Below are 21,281 nucleotides of genomic sequence, written 5' to 3'. Positions count from 1 at the left end.
TCCCAGGCAAGAATACTGGAGTGGGTTGCCATTTCCTTCTCCAAGGGAATCTTCCCGACAAAGGGGTTGAACCCACATCTCCTGCATTAGCAGGTGGGTTCTTTACCTGTGAGCCACCAGGGAAGCCTATGCATGTGGTTAAAGAAAGCCAATTTACAAGCCATAGAAAGATGGTGTACACAGTGGTTTTCCCTTTCACTCTTGACTGTCAGTCCTCCAATCCTTATTGACCAGTTTTTTGGATATCCTCTGACAGATAGTAGTCTGTGCATAGAAGGCTGCGTGTGTGTGCGCGCGCGCAAATGCCTTCCTGCCTGCTTCATAGCTGCTGTCCCCATGCCCTGCAATAGTTGGTGTAGCCTGCTGTACTTCACCTGTTTCATCTAGTGTTGGGATTTGCCTGTGTCAGTACATGTAATTCTACCTCATTCTTGCTGATGGTTGCATAGTATTTGGTTATAATGATATTCTATAAGTCACTTAGTTCCTTGAGGTTGATGTGGTTTCTTGACTTTTCCTGTAATGACTGTTGTTGATCACAGGTCTGTATGTCCCTGCCTGTACTAAACGCTAAACAGGATAAACTGTTCTTGGTGATTTGGGCTAGTCATTACGAACAGCAGATGTTGAACCCAAGCCGTGCTGTGGAGTGGCCAGAGGCTCCGGGGCCAGAGCAGACCCTCACCCCTCAAGCTGTCTTCTGACATCACATATTGGTGCTCAGTCAGCGCAAGACAGCGAACACTAGTTTTCTTTTATCCTTGATAGGCGATGTTACTGCAAGAAATTCACGTTGTGAATGAGTAGAGATTCTCAAGTTTCATAGAACTCCTTGAATATACAGTCAGGTTAAGTGGTGCTTTGCCGTCTCAGCCTGTTTGTTTTCTAGTTAACAAGGAAAAAGGAGGTTGGACCATCTGGCTGGTCATCCTGTTACTAATGAGCTATGGCAGTACCCCTTTTGGATCTCCATTTCCTCATCTATAAAGGAAGGCTTCACTAGCTCAGTTCCTAGAGGACACAGTGTGCTCCAGCTCCGGATGACCTGTTGCTGGAATGCAGACACAGTGATGCCTCATCTGAGTTTTTAAGAACTGAAAATCCAGATTATGAAGAGACCCATAAGTCAATTGCTCAAGCACCAGTTCGCCATCTCTGAATTAACACCATCTTAATTCTGAAAGAGATGGGAATACCAGACCACCTGATCTGCCTCTTGAGAAACCTGTATGCAGGTCAGGAAGCAACAGTTAGAACTGGACATGGAACAACAGACTGGTTCCAAATAGGAAAAGGAGTACCTCAAGGCTGTATATTGTCACCCTGCTTATTTAACTTCTATGCAGAGTACATCATGAGAAACGCTGGGCTGGATGAAGCACAAGCTGGAATCAAGATTGCCGGGAGAAGTATCAATAACCTCAGATATGCAGATGACACCACCCTTATGACAGAAAGCGAAGAAGAACTGAAGAGCTTCTTGATGAAAGTGAAAGTGGAGACTGAAAAAGTTGGCTTAAAGCTCAACGTTCAGAAAACGAAGATCATGGCATCTGGTCCCATCACTTCATGGGAAATAGATGGGGAAACAGTGGAAACAGTGGCAGACTTTATTTTTTGGGGCTCCAAAATCACTGCAGATGGTGACTGCAGCCATGAAATTAAAAGACACTTTCTCCTTGGAAGAAAAGTTATGACCAACCTAGATAGCATATTGAAAAGCAGAGACATTACTTTGCCAACAAAGGTCCATCTAGTCAAGGCTATGGTTTTTCCATTGGTCATGTATGGATGTGAGAGTTGGACTGTGAAGAAAGCTGAGCACTGAAGAATTGATGGTTTTGAACTGTGGTGTTGGAGAAGACTCTTGAGAGTCCCTTGGACTGCAAGGAGATCCAACCAGTCCATTCTGAAGGAGATCAGCCCTGGGATTTCTTTGGAAGGAATGATGCTAAAGCTGAAATTCCAGTCCTTTGGCCACCTCATGTGAAGAGTTGACTCATTGGAAAAGACTCTGATGCTGGGAGGGATTGGGGGCAGGAGGAGAAGGGGACGACAGAGGATGAGATGGCTGGATGGCATCACTGACTCGATGGGCGTGAGTCTCAGTGAACTCCGGGAGTTGGTGATGGACAGGGAGGCCTGGCGTGCTGCGATTCATGGGGTCGCAAAGAGTTGGACACGACTGAGCGACTGACCTGAACTGAAGCACTTTTAGCAGTGACCTGTTGAGGCATTGCATCCAAGATGACAACAACTCTGGAAGGATGAAAGAGATTCCAGAGAAAAGGAACAAATTAATGATAAGCTTTTTGGCACACAGTATCAATACAGGTTGGCTAATGAAAAATGACCAAAAGGGGGAAGTGTTTGAAAAGACAGGAGGAGGAAGGAGCCAAGAGCTGGCAGCCACTGCCTTCAGTCACATTTAACATCAGAGGGAGCATGCTTGTACTTGCTGCACTTCACGGCACACCAGCTGCCTGCTTTTGTGTTGGAATTGAGTTTGTGCTAAAGCAAGGCAGGACTTGGGTCTAAGGTCAACTTGGTCTTCTAACTGGGGAAGCCTCTGGGAGCTCCAACATCTCCCAGCTCTGTTGCACAGAGCTGGGTCTAACACCTCATAGACCGTCAGCATCTGTGGGATAACAGAACAGGGCCATCTTCAGGTGTTTACTTGCGCAGATGCGCTGAAATCCTCATTCAGTGTTGTAAAATTTTTATCGGTTGTGTGAAGCCATGTGGAAGAAGTGTGGTGCAGCTCAAGAAGTAATTATTTCCTCTGTGCACCCAGGGCAACCTGGAAAGCAGGCTGTCCTGTAAATGGATTTGTCTTGCTCCATGGCTTTCAGGTTGTGGCCGTCTGCTTGTCCTGTCTCCAGGAATTGCCTGATTATATTTCTCAGAGTAGACGCTGTTGGTGGGTTGGCCTGGCAGAACCGGGAAGTAACCACACCAAAGACTTAATCTGCGGTGGGCATGCCTTAGGAACAGCTCAAAGCTGACGTTCTGGGGGAGAAGACCTCAGTGACTACAACTTAAACTCCCTCCACCCTTTCCGGATCCAAGGGACCTTTCTGTGCTCATGGGCTGTGTTTGTTCTCCCAAATACCCCTCAGTTCTTATGATTGGGAAGAAATGCTCTTAGAACATCACGGCCTTTGGATCTTGATGAAGACCATCCAGGGGGGATCACTGGTCTACTGGATGGCAGGGAGGAAAGAAACAAGCTTTGGGGCTGGCAGACCTTGTTCAAAACCAGACCTCTGGTAGCTAATTGGCAGCAGGCCCCCTGGGCAAGAGCATTTCCTGCCGTGAACCTGAGCTGCTTCATCTAGGAAGTGGAGACAGTATTTTAAGATCACTCTGGGTCACATGACATAATCTAAACTGCCTAACACAGTGCCTGGTACATAACAGGTTTTTGGTGCCAGCTTTTTTTGGTAGCTTCAACTGTGGCATTTAAACAGATGGTGCAGCATTTCCAGAGCAAAGTATAAGGGTTAGAGTTTAGGAAGGTGTGATATGAGACAAATTTAAACGTGCACAAGCAGACTGAGGCCTATCTGGGCCTCTTGAGGGGGAAAGACTAGGAAGTACGGTGACTGGCCCCGGTGAGGACTCGGGCTGTTCAGTGGATGGAACAGAGGGAGATGGACCAACCGAATCATGTTTCTACCAAGTTATTTTTGTTAATTTTTTTTTTATTAAGAATAACTCAGCTTTAAAAGCCTGTCCTATCTGCCAGGGATATTTCTGGAAAAAGAAGGAGACCTCAACATGCCAGTATCCTCAGCCCGTTGCAGCGTCTCCAAGTAGACAGGAGACAGCGTTATGTCCTCAGTGTACCTGTAGGTGTGGGACTGAGGGGAGTGGGTGGTGAAGGGGAGAGAGTGATTAATACCAACCACAGCTCAAATAAAAATCACCACCATTGGTGAGTACCAGGCCTGCTGGTAAGCGGTTTCATCTGGACAGTAATCTGCGCGATTATACCATTAGCATTTCACAGCTGAAGAAACTGAAGCTCAGGTGTGTTTCACTGGTGAGCCCTGGGCTTGATTCCAGTCTGCCTTGGCTGGAACCTCAGCACACTGCCTAGCCTCTTCCTCTCGGTGGGCACCATGATGCCAGCAGTTGCCCTGAGGAGCCAGGCCTCACGCCGTGCAGTCTTCTTTCAGTAACAGGCCCTCTGCACACCTCTCTCCCCGCTCACCGGTGTGTCCCTGGCATCTCTCCCTTGGTCACTAGCAGATGCGCGTGGTGTGCCTTCAGCAATGCACAGTGTGTGAGGAGTGCATGGAGCAGGATGGGGTGGGGGCCGTATCCTGGGGGCAGTGGGCAGCCAGCCCCTGGTGGGGTTTGGAGCTGGACACGTCCAGTTAGAAGGCCAGCATCAAGATTCCAGAGACGGATTGAGGCCTGGACTAGGGGCAGAACACTGAAAGCAGTGTTGAGGGGTATTGCTCACGTGTGCTTAGTTGCTTCAGTCCTCTCTGACCCTGCGACCTTGTGGACTGTAGTCTTGTCAGGCTCCTCTGTCCACGGGATTTCCCAGGCAGGAATACTAGAGTGGGTTGCCATGCCCTCCTCCAGGGGATCTTCCCAATCCAGGGATCGAACCTGCATCTCCTGCGTCGCAGGTAGATCCTTTACCGCTGAGTTACCGGGGAAGCCCTGGCATGGTATCGAGGAGATAGAAACCTTGATTGGAAGAGTAGCTGGAGCTGACGAGGGCACCGGTTGTTCTGTGTGGGTGTGTCTCCGGTGCGCCACTAGGTGGCGCTCTAACCGATGTAAGAAGATGTGGTCCTACTCTCAGGAAGCTTACATTCACCAAGAAGAAATGGACTACACACAGCAATGGCTACACTGCCCATACATTCATGAATTCACAAGATAAATTCAGATCGTGATAAGTGCTCTGAAGAGATTACACAGGGCGCAGTGGCCTGGGAGACATCTGACCCAGGACCTCAATGATAGGTGGTGGGAGTCTGCCATACAAGGCTCCGGGCTGGGTGGGCGGAAGTGCCAAGGCCTTGAGATGGGAAACCCTCACACCCCCTGCACCAAACTAGCCGGTGGGGTACTTGGTCCCCCAGGTAAGGGGAGGGGGAGTCCGGCTGAGGGGGTGGAAGAGCGGCTGGAGGCACATCGCAGGTGCCTGGGAGATACTCAAGCGGCGGGGCCTCGGGACGTGAAGGAGAGAGAGGCCTGCGGCAGAGCCCAGAAGCACAGGGCCCTGAGAAGAGGGCCCAGGAGGACAGGCAGCTACCGCGCGGGAGAAGAAGCCGCCGGAAAGTTAGGGGTGTGATAACCAGCGGGCCTGGCGGGACGGGAGGACGCGCCCAGAACTTGGAAAACCTTTTCCAAACACTTGCCTCCGTCCGAGCGGCCCAGGCCTTCCGGGCAACAATGCCTGTCCGCTAATCATGCCGCAGGACACCTAATCCCGCTTCCGTCTCTTTCCAAGACCCGGCCACGCTCTCCGGACCCCATGGCAAGGGCTCAGGGCGCCCGGGAGAGCCTCGCTCGCACCCAGCCCCGCTTCTCTCGCACCTTGGGAGCGTTCCCCGCGGCCCCCGTCTGCACGTACAGCCGGGGCCAGGTCTGCACCTCAGGAATGAGGAGATAAAAGGGACCATCGGGGCTTTTTCCACCAGAGGCGAAAGCGTTTTATAGAACGGACTGCGAGTTTTTGTTTCAGGAAATTTCATCATGTCTCCAAGAAGGGGAGGGGAGAAAAAGAGGGTGGGAGGGGGAGAGAGAGAAGTTAATTGGCCTCAGATTCTCTCACTCCCTTTTCATGTTGGTAACACGAGGCGGCCCAGGTCAGCCTCAGGTCAGCGACGTTCGGGCTCTTTAGTGCCCCTCTGTGAATACCTCATTTCTGTAATAGTTTTTCCTTTAAAAACAGCTCTGCCTTCTTTGGCAGATGGTGACATTCCATTAGCATATGGAATATTTTTCAAAACACATCCGAAAGCATGTCTCTTACGGAGGAGACTGGGCAAAAGCAAACGAATGTTTGAAAAGTATGCTGGGAACGGCTCAACACTGAACAGAAGGCTCCCACTCCCCGCCCCCACCCCGGCACATCCCCTCCCTGGCTCCTGGGCTGTTACTGTAACCAAAAAGGGGAGAGGATTTTCCTCCAAATCTGTCTGTTGGCTTTACTGTGACCATCAAGAGTACCCAGAGGGTAGCTAGAGACAGCCTGAACCCAGAGGATAAAGAGCACAGTCTTGGCTTGGAATGGACATTGGGAGGGCTCCGGGGTAAAGAATCTGCCTGTCAATGCAGGAGATGGGGGTTCAATCCCTGGGTCAGGAAGATCCCCTGGAGGAGGAAATGACAACCCAGTCCAGTATGCTTGCCTGGATAATCCCATGGGCAGAGGAGCTTGGTGGGCTACAGTCCATGGGGTTTCAAGAGTCAGACACCACTGAGCGAATAAGCACATCCAGCCTTTGTGGATGTGGCACTGGGGGTAGTGAAGGATGCCTCTTGTTCATCGAGTACCTATTGTGCGCCAGGTGTGGGACGTATATTATTGTCTTTCCTGCTGAAATCTGTCTACCACACAGTGGGCAGAGGGAGCTCTTGAGCGCACAGGTTGGTTCACACCCCTGCCCTGCCGAGCACTCTGATGGCTGCCCACTGGGTTCAGTTCAGGGTCAAATGTCTTGTTATCGGCAGTGATCCCGCCCCTGCCTGCCTCTCCGTCAGCTTCCTGCCGAGCTGCGTGGCTTTTTCTCCAGTCATGAGTTCAGCCCAGGGCCTTTGCATGCGCTGGTCCCTCTCCCTGGTATGCATTTCCCCCAGCTATTCCTATGACTCTCTGCTCACCATTCAGGAGCCAGCTCAAACACCCACTTCTCCGGGAAGCCTCCTCTGACCATGTCTTAAACTATCCCTTGTCACTTTCTACCACAGCATGTATTCATTCTATTTACTCTATAGTAACTGCCGTTTTATTAGTTTACTCGTATTCATTCAAGACTTATTTTTGAAGGCCTATCTTGTGGTGGGTACTGAGCTAGGCAGTAGTGAAAGAAATCTCCTTGCCTCCTGGAGCCTACCAGATGACTTAGGAAGGCTGATGATGAACAAATTGTGTGTTTCCTGACTTCCCTGGCTGGAAACGTAACCTTCCTGAGGCCTATAAGGAACTCGGTTTGTTCTCTTCAGAGACTGTTCTGGGGTTTAGTAATCAGAGGGCTTAGTGACTTACAGTTCAGTGCAGGACTTGAACCCCCTTTTATAAACCTGGGCATTCAGGCACAGAATAGGAAGTGGCTTTCAAGATCACCCTGCTAGTGAAACAGCAGAGCAAGGATGTGAGCCCAGTCCTCTCTGATCCTGAAAGTGGGTCTCCTCAAGTCCTGCCCAGCCCGAGGCCCCTTGCCGGGTGCCTTGCCCACTGCTTCCTTCTGGCCCGTATCTAGGCGCTGCCCTCCACACGCCCAGCCCCCATCCATGACTGCTTCCTCAGCACCGCACCCTCTGTGGGGCTCCTCGCAGCTCTGTGGCCCCTGTCCTTCCGCTCTCCATTTCCTTGTCAAAATGAGAACGGAAACAGTCCATCTGCGGAAGCTCTTAAGAGTCTATTATCCTGCTTTCTGATCAACCAACCTGGAAATTGTATTCAAGAAAAGTTCACAAAGTAGATTTGATTTCTCTATCTCCAGCCTAATATCAATGTCAAGGTCCAACATAATTTCAATCGCCACCTCTTCTAGGACTATTCTACTCTGCTCACTCTATTGATCTGAGGATAGAAGCCCAATTCAAACCAGCCTCCTCACAGAAGGGGATTTCTTGGCTTGCCAGGTAGCACTAGTGGTAAAGAATCCGCCTGCTGAGGCAGGAGACACAAGAGGTATGGGTTCAATCCCTGGGTCAGGAAGATAGATCCCCTGGAATAGGAAATGGCAACCCACTCCAGTATTCTTGCCTGGACAATTCCATGCACAGAGGAACCTGGCGGGTTACAGTCCATGGGGCTGCAGAGAGTCAACACGACGGAGGGACTAAGTGTGCACACGTAAGCCCAGGGATGAGGTACCTTTAGGCGTGGCCTCCAAGGCCCCCCTGCTCTGGGGACTCTCCCTGCCTGCCTGGCTCTCTTCTCTCATGGTCTCACTGGAAAACAGGCTGTCTCCCTGTAAGGTGGCCGAGTGGCTCCTAGCAACCACTGGAGGACATCCTAGTCTCTTAATATCTCTGGTGAGGCAAACTCTCTCTTCCTTGAGGACCCTAGAATTCCTCTCCTTGGCTCAGATTGGGTCATGTGCCCACCCTGAAACCCCTCGCTGTGGTCAGAGGAATGAGATGCTCTTGACTGGCCAGCCCTGGATCACAGAGCCACCCTTAGCCAGGGGGTGGGGTCTGCCTCATGCAATCCACATAGCCTGAGACGGGAAGGGAGGCCGACGCTCAAAGAAAGCCTAGGCGCTGAGGTCCGCAAAGGAGAATGGAGGCCGGGCTGACAAAACCGAGCGCCCACTGTTCCTGCCACTGCGCTTGCATTTTCCCCAGGGAATGTGACTAATTTTGCACGCTCTTCAATAACCTCCTTCCTGATCCACTGAGTGAGCTAATTCCTCTCTGCCTGGACTCATTTCCTGCCTTGTCACTTTCTCCTTGGTGGTGTAGCTATTAATGTGCGCATAAGGGACTTCCCTACTGGTCCAGTGGTTAAGAAGCTACCTTGCAATGCAGGGAACATGGGTTCCATCCTTGGTGAGGGAAGATTCTACATGTCCTGGAGCAACCGAGCCAGTGCGGGACAGAACTGCTGAAGCCCTCGCGCCTAGAGCCCAAGCTCCGTAACAAAAGAAGCCGCCGTCATGAGAAGGCTGCACACCTCAGCAGAGTAGCCCCGACTAGGTACAGCTGGTGAAGACCCCACACATGACAACAGTGACCCAGTGCAGCCAAAAATAAATGTTAAAATGTAGAAATTGTGCACATTTGAGGACTGGAGAGTGAAGAGGGTAGAAGAGTCCTCTTTGGAGATCAGAGGGCTTGGATTCAATTCTCCTATTTGCTCTTCAGGGATTGGATGATCAAGAACCAGATACTTCTGTCTAAGCCCTCCTCCTTTTCAGGCCCGTTCTGAGCGCTCAGCGAGATGAACCAGCCCAGCCTGGGTTTAGAGGGCTTTTGATTTCCTTCACACCAGGATCCATCCTTGGCCATCGCTGTGATCCCAGCCCTGATCACAGGTACTGATAAAGGTGTGTTGAATGAACAGACTTGTGGATTCCAAAATTCTCAGGGTGTACAATAGCGCCTCCCTTTTCGCAGTCCTTGGATTCCAAAGTGAGCACTTTAGGTGAGAAACCATAGCGTCAAAGACTCTTAAAAACCTTTAAAATGTGAATTCAGTGTAGGATGCAGAGCCTGTGCTCTCCAACCCAGGGCAGTGACTCTGACATCCAGTTAGAGTCTGAGAACCACCAAGCTGGTCAAAGGAGGCGAGTGTCAGTCACTCAGGGTCAGTGTCCGACTCTTTGAGACCCCATGACTGTTCCTGCCAGGCTCCTCTGTCCATGGGATTCTCCAGGACAACTGGAAGGCAACTGGAATGAGTTGCCTTTCCCTTCTCCAGGGGATCGTCTCAGCCCAGGAATCAAACCTGGGTCTCCCGCGTTGCAGGTAGATTCTTTACTGTCTGAGCCACCAGGAAGGAGGCAAGAGAAGTCTAAATGCAGAGACTCCATCATTCAAATGATGCTGCTCTTAAAGTAACTTTCAGGAGGTAAGAGGAAAAAAAGAATAAAGAAAATAGTGAATCCCAAATTTCATTTTGTTTTTTGGCTGTGCCACACGGCATGTGAGATCTTGGTTCCCAGACCAGAGATCAAACCCACGCCCCCTGCAGTGGTAGCACAGAGTCTTAACCACTGCACCACCAGGAAGTCTCGGTCCTGAATTCTAAATTTCCTGCAGGGTTCACTCCATTCTGGCTTAACAGGCAGCCTTATCCTGTAGCTTTAATACGTGCCGAGAGACTTGTTTTTTGCAGAGGGAACAGATAGGGTCACACATGTAAGGGCGTGATGGACAGTGTAATGCAAATTGGGGGTTCAGTGAGTATGACGGAATTGAACCCAAGCCTTGCTTGGCTGCCTGACATACAGGCGACCTCCTGGGTTGTTGCCAAGGAGGTCCTGCCGGCTGCCTGTGTGTCTCACTGGCTCTCACACTCCCGCCCCGAGACACTGGTCACTGACGCTTAGGTCCTAGAGTCCGGGGTGAAATTGAGTGCCGTGTGATCTAATTCTGCTGCTCCTGCTGCCTCCAGGACGCTGTTGTTGGCAGCAGAATTCAGGCAAGTGAAGTCAGTTTTTCTCTGCATCATGGTTGGCATGACTTCATTAAGACAAATATATAACCTTGACCACCTCCTTCCCCTACAAATAGTCACCCATCCTTCACATCAAGAGCACTGTGACCTTGTTATTCTATGCACAAGGTTTTGTATTGTGTTTTTGCAGTGCCTTCTGTGTGATTTCGGGGACAGCCATGCAAGCCCCTGGGTGTGACATTAGCTGTAATGTGTCAGGACTGCAGAATCTGTGAAGTCCCAATGGTCCTCCAAAGATGCCTTGGGAAGCGAAGGGGCTTCTGGCCGAGGACTGGTCCCAGCCAGCCTTTGGACGCTGACCGTCACTATTAGGGTCCCAGTTCTCCTGACTGCAGGCTCTAAAACAGTGCCTTTTCCTGGGTGACATCAGCCTGAGGCTGGCACTGGCTCTTCGAGGAATAGCAGGCTCCGGGCTCCCTGTGCTGCCCTACTGATTAGGAGCCAGGACTCTGGGTCGGCAGCCTGGGGCTTGGGCTCCTGGCTCTGCATGTAAGCCTCTGAGGTCAGGATTTGGGGCAGGCTCTTTGCTGTTTGATCCCTTCAGAGCAGGAACTCACACATCTTTATCGGGGCTGTGTCTGTATCTTTTTCTTCTGCCACCAACTTCTTAACTCACTCCATATTTTTCCTATTTAAAACCCAGAAGGACAGAGTCTGTCAGCTCAATGACTTGAAAGTACTGGGCAGGGTTTTTCACACTGGCGGCCTCATAGGTCACCATCCAGCCAATGGAGGGCTCCCCTTAGGTCAGGCGCCCGTCTTCTGTCCAGTCCGTGGCCATCCCTTGCTCAAGCACTCTCTGTGAAGTGATTGGCCGCCCCAGCAGTCTTGGGTGGGTGGTTGCCTTTAGGAGGACACTTAGTTGTGGCTGCCATCACCATTCACAGGTCACCATGCTCTCTTCCCTGACTCCCCCGTGTCTGCCCTGCTCCTTGTTAAACTTTGACAGGTCAATATAACTGACTGTTATGTAGGAATCATGTGTTCCTGAAATTACTTGGAGATTTTAGGATACAAGGGGCCAATCTCTCCATCTTCCTTCACATGAGAAGGCTCTCCAGGAAGGCTGGCATTCACACAGCAACATCATCTCTTCCATGATAGTTTCTCCAAATCCCACCCATCATTGCAGGATCTACTGGAGTCTGACTTTTCTCTCAATCCTGTGCTTTCTAGCACAGTCGATCAGCCCTCAAGAGCCTCTTTTGGAAGAGCCATAGAAATGTAGGGACGTGCAGATGTGGTTCGGATGAGCCACGCTGAGAAAGGAGTTTGAAGGCACAGTCCTCTGGACAGGGGGTCTTGGTCTATTTCCACCATGACTTGGTTTCCCCAGCTCTGCTTGTACATCTCATTCATATTTCCTTTTCTCTGTAGTTCCCTTGAACTGTCTCGCAATGTGTGTCCTGTGGGGCAGTAATTCTATGAATTATTAAACAAGTATTGTAAAGTGAATGGGGATTCTGTGTTCATGTGAATTTCGGGAATACCATGTTGAAGAAAGATAAACAGGTTTTTTTAAACTGTAGGACTTAATATGCCTTTAATATGCTAACACATGCTATTATTACCCAGAAGGTCATGAAGGCTTTCGTGTTTCCCATACTGGTTTGATTTTGAAATCTTTTTTTTTTTACCCAGAAAACAGATCAAGAGGAGTAGCACTATGAGAAATATTCCTCAGATAGAAAGGGAATGCTATCTTTCCTCTTTATTGGATTTGTGAGATTTATATTATTGCTTATTTGTTTGATCATTACTGCTAGATGTGGGAGGCCGTGCAGGTATCGCTGGATGAGACTCTCTGTCTTCAGAGAGGGTGCCGGCTCAGCCTGTTGATCTGCTAGCTGTGAGCTGTGGTTGTTATGGTGATGGGAGGGCAGCTGCCGACCTAGGAGGGGATGATGTATAACCTGTGTGTAAACTCTGGGCAGCTTCTCTGAATTGGGTTTGAGTCACATTTACCTACTCCAGAGAACATCATGAAATATATAAAGTTCCCTCCCAGCCTAGGTTTTGTCTTCAAGTATGTTGTACTTTAAGATCCCAGGGAAGGTATGGTTATAGAGGAGAACCGGTGGGAGTGAAATATTGGATGATGTATTACTTCTGGGTTTCTCAAGCTCAGCACTGTTGATGTTTGGAAGGGATCACACTTGGCTGCGGGAGGGGAGCTAGCCTGTGCATTGCAGGATTTGGGGCAGCATACCTGACCTCTACTCTCTAGATGTCAGAAGCAGATTTCCTCCCCTTTGCCCCACTGTGACAACCAGGAACATCTCCAGACACGCCAAATGTCCTCTTGGAGCAAAATCATCCCAGCTAAGAACCATTGCTTTAAGGAACGCTTGACCAAAGGCTTTCAGAGTTTATTAACACGCTCTCAGAAGAAGGAGAATAGTGTTGTCACACTCAGAGCATGATCTGAGAGCCTATAAGAACTACCAACTAATTAAATTTCCTCTGGGGCATTTTCTTAACTCATCTTTAAGTCTCATGTATCTGTTGAGGTTCTTGGCTGCAAGTTACAGAAGACCCCATTCATAACGGTCTAAACAAAAATGGGAAATTTTTTTTTGGCTCCTGTAATGGAATAACCCAGCATAGTGCAAGCCTCAGGCACAGCTGGACCCAGGTGCTTAAGCAATGTTATCAAGAATCAAGAATTTTTCCAACTCTTTGCTCTGATTTCCTCGATGTTGGCTTCATTCTCAGGCTCTCCCCACGTGGCGATAGATGGCTGGCCCCAGCTCGGGCCTGCTCCTCACTACAGCAGGTTTGGGGGTAAAGGGAGCTTCTCTTTCCTCAGAGTTTGAAAGCCCGGGTCTGGTTCCCATCAGCCCAGGTGACTATGCAACTCTTATCAGCTACGCCTGATTCACACGCCTGTCCCTGCAGCCTTAGGTGGAGCCAGCACCAGTTGAACCATTAAGTTGGGAATGAGGAACATATGGTTCCCCACGGGAAAACCAAGACTGTTACCTGAAAAGGGGTCAGTGGATGCTGGTCAGGCAAGCACTTCTGTTCCCCCATTAATCATACAGACTATCACAACAGCAGCCAATAATGCAGCCCCCATCGGTGGTACATGAGCGCCACATCAGATGCTACACTGCGTTGTTCCTAATCCCCACCGGTATCCTGAGCAGCTCTTATAGCCCATTTTACAGAGGGGTAAGTGGAGTCTCAGAGGGAGAAGCCGTGACACAGCTAAAATCACAAAACTGGGCCGCGACCGAGCCACAGACCGGGGCACCGGTTTGCCTTCTGCAGGTTACCCTCCTAACCCTCTTTTGCTCTAGAACACTCTAGAAGGTTTCATGAGATCACCGTGATGATATTCTGGAAGGACGAGGAGGAATAGTGAAGGGCCACCGCCTTTTGGGTCACTGCCCAACCTGTTTAAAATTCTCTTGTCAGTTTGTGACAATAATCTCTTAAGGGCCATTCCTGACACAGTAAGACAGGAAATGGTTGATTGGCTTTTTCAGACTTGGCCCTGTTCACCTGCTTGATCGGTTTTCTTGGCCCACTCCTCCTGTTCTATCTTTATCCCTCTGGGTGCATTATGAATAATAGCTAACATTTCTAGAGGGCTTACCATGTGCTGGGCATTGTGCCAAGGAATTTCCGTGACATCAATTCATATAATTTTCTCAAATACCATCTTAGTAGATGCTGCTACTATACCCATTTTACAGATGAGGTAACTGAGACTTGGAAAGGCTAGATCGCTTGCCCAAGTTCACCCCACAGCAGATGGGAGAACTGGGGTTTGAACCCAGACAGATTCCATTGCCTTTACCATGACACAAACATTCAGAAATTGCAAACCCATGGTCTGAGTCAAATTTGGCTTACAGATATATTTTGTTTGGCCCACGTAGTATTTAAAAAAAAACAAACTTGAATTTGCTGCCAGTGTTTTAAAATTGAGAACCTGCACATTAAAAAACAAAATTTATTCTTTCCTATTTCTCTTGCAAAAAAATTAGAAGACTGGCAACGCTGGGCCTGTGTTCCCGCCTGATAGAAACTGGCCAGAGCTGGACAGCTCGGTCCCAGCTGGGACCAGCGCCCCAGTCCCCATCTCTCGCTGTTGTCTTCCCCAGACCAAGGCTGAGCATCCTTTGTGAGGGCCATCCTGCGTCTGCTGTTCTCTTTACGCTCTTCATGCTTTACCTGCATGGCCTTGGAATGCCTTTGAGCTCGCTGCCCCACTCCCTATGGAAGTGCCCCTCCCAGCTTCTGACCCCAGTGGAGTTTGGGCTGTGGGGGGCTGGTAGTCCTTCTCGAATGTAGTGGAAAGCTCTCTCACTGGTGAAGGTCTGACTTAGGTACTAGAAGAGTTGGAAAGAGCCCCACTTTTCCTTTCCTCCTCCGCCTCAGCCACCGCCCCCCATCTTTGATTTAGTGACCCTCTGAGGCCACTTTCTTGGCAGGGCTTGCCTTGGGTCCACAACTGTTTTTCTCTGCTCCCCTCCGAGCCCCCAACCATTTTCTTCCTAATCCTCCTCAGGAGAACCATCACTTGGATTATCATGAAACCTGAGAGCGCAAGCGTGAGGCGCAGCCCTTTACAACCAACGGACCATTTCGTTTCTGCGCAGTTCTGTTTGTTTAAACTCTTTGCTGGCAGGACCCCGGCTCCGGAGCAGGGTTCCGTGGTGTTCTCAGGCAGATGTGCTGGCTTGCTGCAGGGGCTGCCGTAAGAGCCAGGACAGGAGGGCGGGTGGCTGGAATCCAGGCGGTGGGGGGCGGTGTGGATGGTGCGTACCTCACAGGTGTGCTCAGGGGTGAAAACCACAGCTCGAGGTACTTTTAGAACTGAGACCCGCAGCCCTAATTCATGCATGAGAATACTGAGGCTCAGAGAGGTAGAGGCGCTTGTCCCCTGTCACAGAGCTAGTTAGAAGGGAAGAGAAAAGAAATATTTAAACTGCAGCATTAGGGCATGCCAGAGTTCAGGCAGGTAACCACTAACTGGCTGAGCAAACTTAGGTGAGTCATGTAACTTCTCTGAACTTCAGCTGGAGCCCACTCAAGGACTGAGGGCTCCTGAAGCTCTCGTCGGCTTTCCTCAGGCACTAAGAGCCAGTGATGCCATCTGCACGGCCCTCCTGTGCCCCTGGGTGGGGGCCTGTTTGCTTTCTCATATTCTAGGAATGCTGTGGCCTGTGCACCCACAGCACGACCTCATACTGGCAACAACCCTGAAAACAGCTGGGAACCTGTTTTGCAGAAATAAGTGCTCAGGGATATGGTGAGTTGCTTCGGGTCATTCAGTCGCGAATTCAGCATTTGAATCCAGGGCTGTCTGATTCCAAAGCTTGCCCGGCTAGTTTGTAGTACAGCCTTGAACCTAGTGATAACAAGCGACCCATGTTTGCTAAACTCTTACAAAAAGGACTTTCAGAGTCCCTTCTTTTTCATGGAGGAAACAGAGAGGCCCAGAGAGGGAAAGTGACTTACCCAAGGTCACACAGCTTGAGAGGTAGTATCAGGATCTGAGCTCAGCTTTCTAGTGCTTAACTCACTGCTCCTGTCGCCCCAGCCCTTGGAAGGCCTTCCGGCTGGGGAAGCCATCACCGGAGCCTGAGGATGACCTGGATGTCCACTGGATGTCGTTATTTCTCTACCAAAAGCGAGCGAGGCCTTCTTCTTGGCAGGAAAATAGGACTTTCCCCCTTCCTTGGGCAAGAAAGTAGCATGTGGGATGCTCAGGTGTGGATTCTCTCTCCTTTTGGCTCGAAGACAGGAGGTGAAGCTGGCTTCTTCTTTTTCTAGGATAAGGAAGAAGGTCTGTGAAAAGCTGAACCTCGCCCGCCCCTCAGATAACTGTGACCGCCAAGGCTGGTCTTCATCCCCTGCAGCCCTTCCCCAAAGCTTCAGACCCTCAGCTGACTCTGCCTTCCCCAATTTCTAAAATAAATATTCCTCCCAAACCTTCCTTCTAGGGGGAACAGGCTGCCATCTCTCATAGCCCTCTCTCAGTTCAGAGCCTACTCGCTGGGCAGGGTTGCTCGGCCTGCCCTGGGCTGCGCAATGCTGAGGGTAGATCCAGCAGTCACAGGAGAGGCTCCCAGCCCCAGGGCGCCCGTCACTGGCTGGACTACTGTACCCAGTCGAGGTCGGGGCTATGCAGTGAGATTAGAGGCAAAGGGGCGTAGGCATTTCTGGGGGAATCTTGAGGGCGGGGACGATGTACAGGAGGGTGTTCTTGGCAGAGGCACAGCCTGTCAAAACCAGAGCACACGTGTGAGGGAAAGTGGGCGTGTGATGGGCCATGAAGTGAAAGGTGGGTGGGTGGGGGGAGATGGCAGGGGCTGTCTCAGAGCAGAGCTTCCTCCAAAGAGGCCCAGGGTCCCTGCCATCACCCACACTGCCTTAAGATACCACCCCCACCATACACACACACACACACACACACACACACATACTCCAGACAGTGGAGCAAGGCCAGCGCTAGCATCAGGCAGACCTGGCTCCTTATCGTTCAATCCAACTACTAGCCAATAACCTTGGGAAAGTCAGTTGACCTCTCTAGGCTTTTGTTTTGTCATATGCAAAACGAGAACCACCCAGGAGACAGTGGAATCAGAGGTATGGAAAGTGCTTTGCAAAAAAAAAAAAAGTCCAAAAGGGTTATTCCAGTGTTTGTCAAAGAAATATTATGATAATATTTATCAAAATAATCTTCATGAGACATTCCCAGATTGAAGAGCGCAAATGAGGGGAAGATCTGAAAGAAACCATGAGGGGTTATTTGGCAGTAACCAAAGGTTATGGGATGGATTGTGCCCACCTCAAACTCCTACATTAAAGTCCTAACCCCCTGGACCTCAGAATTGGACTGTCTTTGGAGACAGGGCTTTTTAAGAGGCAATTAAGTTAGAATGGGGTCATTAGGACAGGACCTAATCCAATCAGGCTGATGTCTTTATAAGGCAATCTGGACACAGAAAGACCCCAGGAATGTGAGGACACGGGAAAAGCATGTGAAGACGGAGGATGAAGTTCTTGGCCATCTGTAAGCCAAGAAGAGAGGCCTCAGAAGAAGCCATTGCATCACCTGATCTTGGCCTTCCAGCCTCCAGAATTACAAAACAATACATTGCTGTTGTTTAAGTCACCCAGTCTGTGCTTTTTTTTTTTTTTTTGCAGCCCTAGTAAACCAATATACCACTGAAATCTCATTTTATAAGAGAGAAGAAAAGGAATTTATTCTTTTGTTCAATAAAACTTTATCAGACGCCTCCCATGTTCTTCTAAGCCTGCTTTTAGAAGCTGGAGGGAGTGTAGTGAGCAAGAGAGACTTGCAGCAACTTGGTAACCAGGAAGAAAGTGGGTCCACACTTTCTCATGAGTGTTCCCCTGTCATCTTTACACCAGTCCAGTGTGGAAACAGGGGCTACAGAGGTAAAAATGACTTTCTAAGAACACACAGCAAATTAGAGAAAAAAGGAAAGATGAAAGCCAGGATCACTTATTCCAAAGCAGGCTTCATTTTCAAGACCCCTTGTGGTCTTCCCAGGATTGAATTTTCCTGTGTTGTATGTATACCCGTTGTACTAATTAGGATATATTTGGCTGCAGGTGAGAGAATACTCAACTAGTAGTAGTAATAAGCAATAAAGACATCTTATACTAGATACCTTCAGCGAGACAATTGGTCCCAAGTGGGTTCGATGATTCCAGGTTAACATCTGGACACTCTCTTTGCTTAAAAAAAATGTTTTTATTGGAGTATAGATCATTTACAATGCTGTGTTAGCCTCAGGTGCACAGCTAAGTGAATCAGTTATACATGTGAATAGAGCCACTGTTTGTTTTAAAGATTCTTTTCCCCTATAGAAGATTACGAGTATTGAGTAGAGTTAAGGACTCTCTCTCTATGTTGCCATCTTCCATGTATTTCCTTTAAGAGTCCAGCCATATTTCCTCATGGTCCTAAGATGGCTGCCACAGCTCATAGCACGTGTCTTCACACGTCGTGTTCAAGGCTGAAAATAGGGGCCTTCCACTATTAGGGAGGAAAGAGCTTTCCCAGAGTCATAGCAGACATCTCTCTGACCAGCACTAGGTAAACAGGTTCAGCCTTCGTTACAAGGGATGGGAAAATAAGTATATAATATAGGGGAATATTCTTGCCTTGAGAACCCCATGAGCAGTATGAAAAGGCAAAATGACAGGATACCAAAAGAGAAACACCTCAGGTCAGTAGGTGCCCAGTATACTACTGGAGATCAGTGGAGAAATAACTCCAGAAAGAATGAAGGGATGGAGCCAGAATACCCAGCTGTGGATGTGACTGGTGATAGAAGCAAGGTCCGATGCTGTAAAGACCAATAATGCATAGGAACCTGGAATGTCAGGTCCATGAATCAAGGCAAATTGGAAGTGGTCAAACAAGAGATGGCAAGAGTGAATGTCGACATTCTAGGAATCAGCGAACTGAAATGGACTGGAATGGGTGAATTCAACTCAGATGACCATTATATCTACTACCGCAGGCAGGAATCCCTCAGAAGAAATGGAGTGGCCATCATGGTTAACAAAAGAGTCTGAAATGCAGTACTTGGATGCAATCTCAAAAACGACAGAATGATCTCTGTTCATTTCCAAGGCAAACCATGCAATATCACAGTAATCCAAGTCTATGCCCCAACCAGTAACGCTAAAGAAGCTGAAGTTGAACGGTTCTATGAAGACCTACAAGACCTTTTAGAACTAACATCCAAAAAAAGATGTCCTTTTCATTATAGGGGACTGGAATGCAAAAGTAGGAAGTCAAGAAACACCTGGAGTAACAGGCAAATTTGGCCTTGGAATAGGGAATGAAGCAGGGCAAAGACTAATAGCGTTTTGCCAAGAAAATGCACTGGTCATAACAAACACCGTCTTCCAACAACACAAGAGAAGACTCTACACATGGACATCACCAGATGGTCAACACCGAAATCAGATTGATTATATCTTTGCAGCCAAAGATGGAGAAGCTCTATACAGTCAGCAAAAACAAGACCAGGAGCTGACTGTGGCTCAGACCATGAACTCCTTATTGCCAAATTCAGACTTAAATGGAAGAAAGTAGGGAAAACCACTAGACCATTCAGGTATGACCTAAATCAAATCCCTTATGATTATACAGTGGAAGTGAGAAATAGATTTAAGGGCCTAGATCTGATAGATAGAGTGCCTGATGAACTATGGAATGAGGTTCGTGACATTGTACAGGAGACAGGGATCAAGACCATTCCCATGGAAAAGAAATGCAAAAAAGCAAAATGGCTGTCTGGGGAGGCCTTACAAATAGCTGTGAAAAGAAGAGAAGCGAAAAGCAAAGGAGAAAAGGAAAGATATAAACATCTGAATGCAGAGTTCCAAAGAATAGCAAGAAGAGATAAGAAAGCCTTCTTCAGTGATCAATGTAAAGAAATAGAGGAAAACAACAGAATGGGGAAGACTAGGGATCTCTTCAAGAAAATCAGAGATACCAAAGGAACATTTCATGCAAAGATGAGCTCGATAAAGGACAAAAATGGTATGGACCTAACAGAAGCAGAAGATAAAAGAAGAGATGGCAAGAATACACAGAAGAACCGTACAAAAAAGATCTTCACGACCCAGATAATCACGATGGTGTGATCACTCACCTAGAGCCAGACATCCTGGAATGTGAAGTCAAGTGGGCCTTGGAAAGCATCACTACGAACAAAGCTAGTGGAGGTGATGGAATTCCAGTTGAGCTATTCCAAATCCTGAAAGATGATGCTGTGAAAGTGCTGCACTCAATATGCCAGCAAATTTGGAAAACTCAACAGTGGCCACAGGACTGGAAAAGGTCAGTTTTCATTCCAATCCCAAAGAAAGGCAATGCCAAAGAATGCTCAAACTACCACACAATTGCACTCATCTCACACGCTAGTAAAGTAATGCTTAAAATTCTCCAAGCCAGGCTTCAGCAATATGTGAACCATGAACTTCCTGATGTTCAAGCTGGTTTTAGAAAAGGCAGAGGAACCAGAGATCAAATTGCCAATATCTGCTGGATCATGGAAAAAGCAAGAGAGTTCCAGAAAAACATCTATTTCTGCTTTATTGACTATGCCAAAGCCTTCGACTGTGTGGATCACAATAAACTGGGAAATTCTGAAAGAGATGGGAATACCAGACCACCTGATCTGCCTTTTGAGACATTTGTATGCAGGTCAGGAAGCAACAGTTAGAACTGGACATGGAACAACAGACTGGTTCCAAATAGGAAAAGGAATTCGTCAAGGCTGTATATTGTCACCCTGTTTATTTAACTTCTATGCAGAGTACATCATGAGAAACGCTGGACTGGAAGAAACACAAACTGGAATCAAGATTGCTGGGAGAAATATCAATAACCTCAGATATGCAGATGACACCACCCTTATGGCAGAAAGTGAAGAGGAACTCAAAAGCCTCTTGATGAAAGTGAAAGTGGAGAGTGAAAAAGTTGGCTTAAAGCTCAGCATTCAGAAAACGAAGATCATGGCATCTGGTCCCACCACTTCATGGGAAATAGATGGGGAAACAGTGGAAACAGTGGCAGACTTTATTTTTTGGGGCTCAAAATCACTACAGATGGTGACTGTAGCCATGAAATTAAAAGATGCTTACTCCTTGGAAGGAAAGTTATGACCAACCTAGATAGCATATTCAAAAGCAGAGACATTACTTTGCCAACAAAGGTCCGTCTAGTCAAGGCTATGGTTTTTCCTGTGGTCATGTATGGATGTGAGAGTTGGACTGTGAAGAAGGCTGAGCGCTGAAGAGTTGATGGTTTTGAACTGTGGTGTTGGAGAAGACTCTTGAGAGTCCCTTGGACTGCAAGGAGATCCAACCAGTCCATTCTGAAGGAGATCAGCCCTGG

General features: G+C 48.6%; 1 pseudogene; it reads left to right on the top strand.

Moving 5' to 3' along the window:
- Positions 1–5,047: 5,047 nt before the first annotated feature.
- The window catches only part of LOC102274638 (pyruvate dehydrogenase (acetyl-transferring) kinase isozyme 3, mitochondrial pseudogene), a 40,386-nt pseudogene continuing 24,152 nt past the window's right edge, over positions 5,048–21,281 (top strand).

Source organism: Bos mutus, chromosome 20 (assembly GCF_027580195.1).
Source record: "Bos mutus isolate GX-2022 chromosome 20, NWIPB_WYAK_1.1, whole genome shotgun sequence".
NCBI lineage: Eukaryota > Metazoa > Chordata > Mammalia > Artiodactyla > Bovidae > Bos > Bos mutus.
Note: the sequence above shows the minus strand (reverse complement) of the source record. Positions and strands in the feature narration are given on the sequence as shown.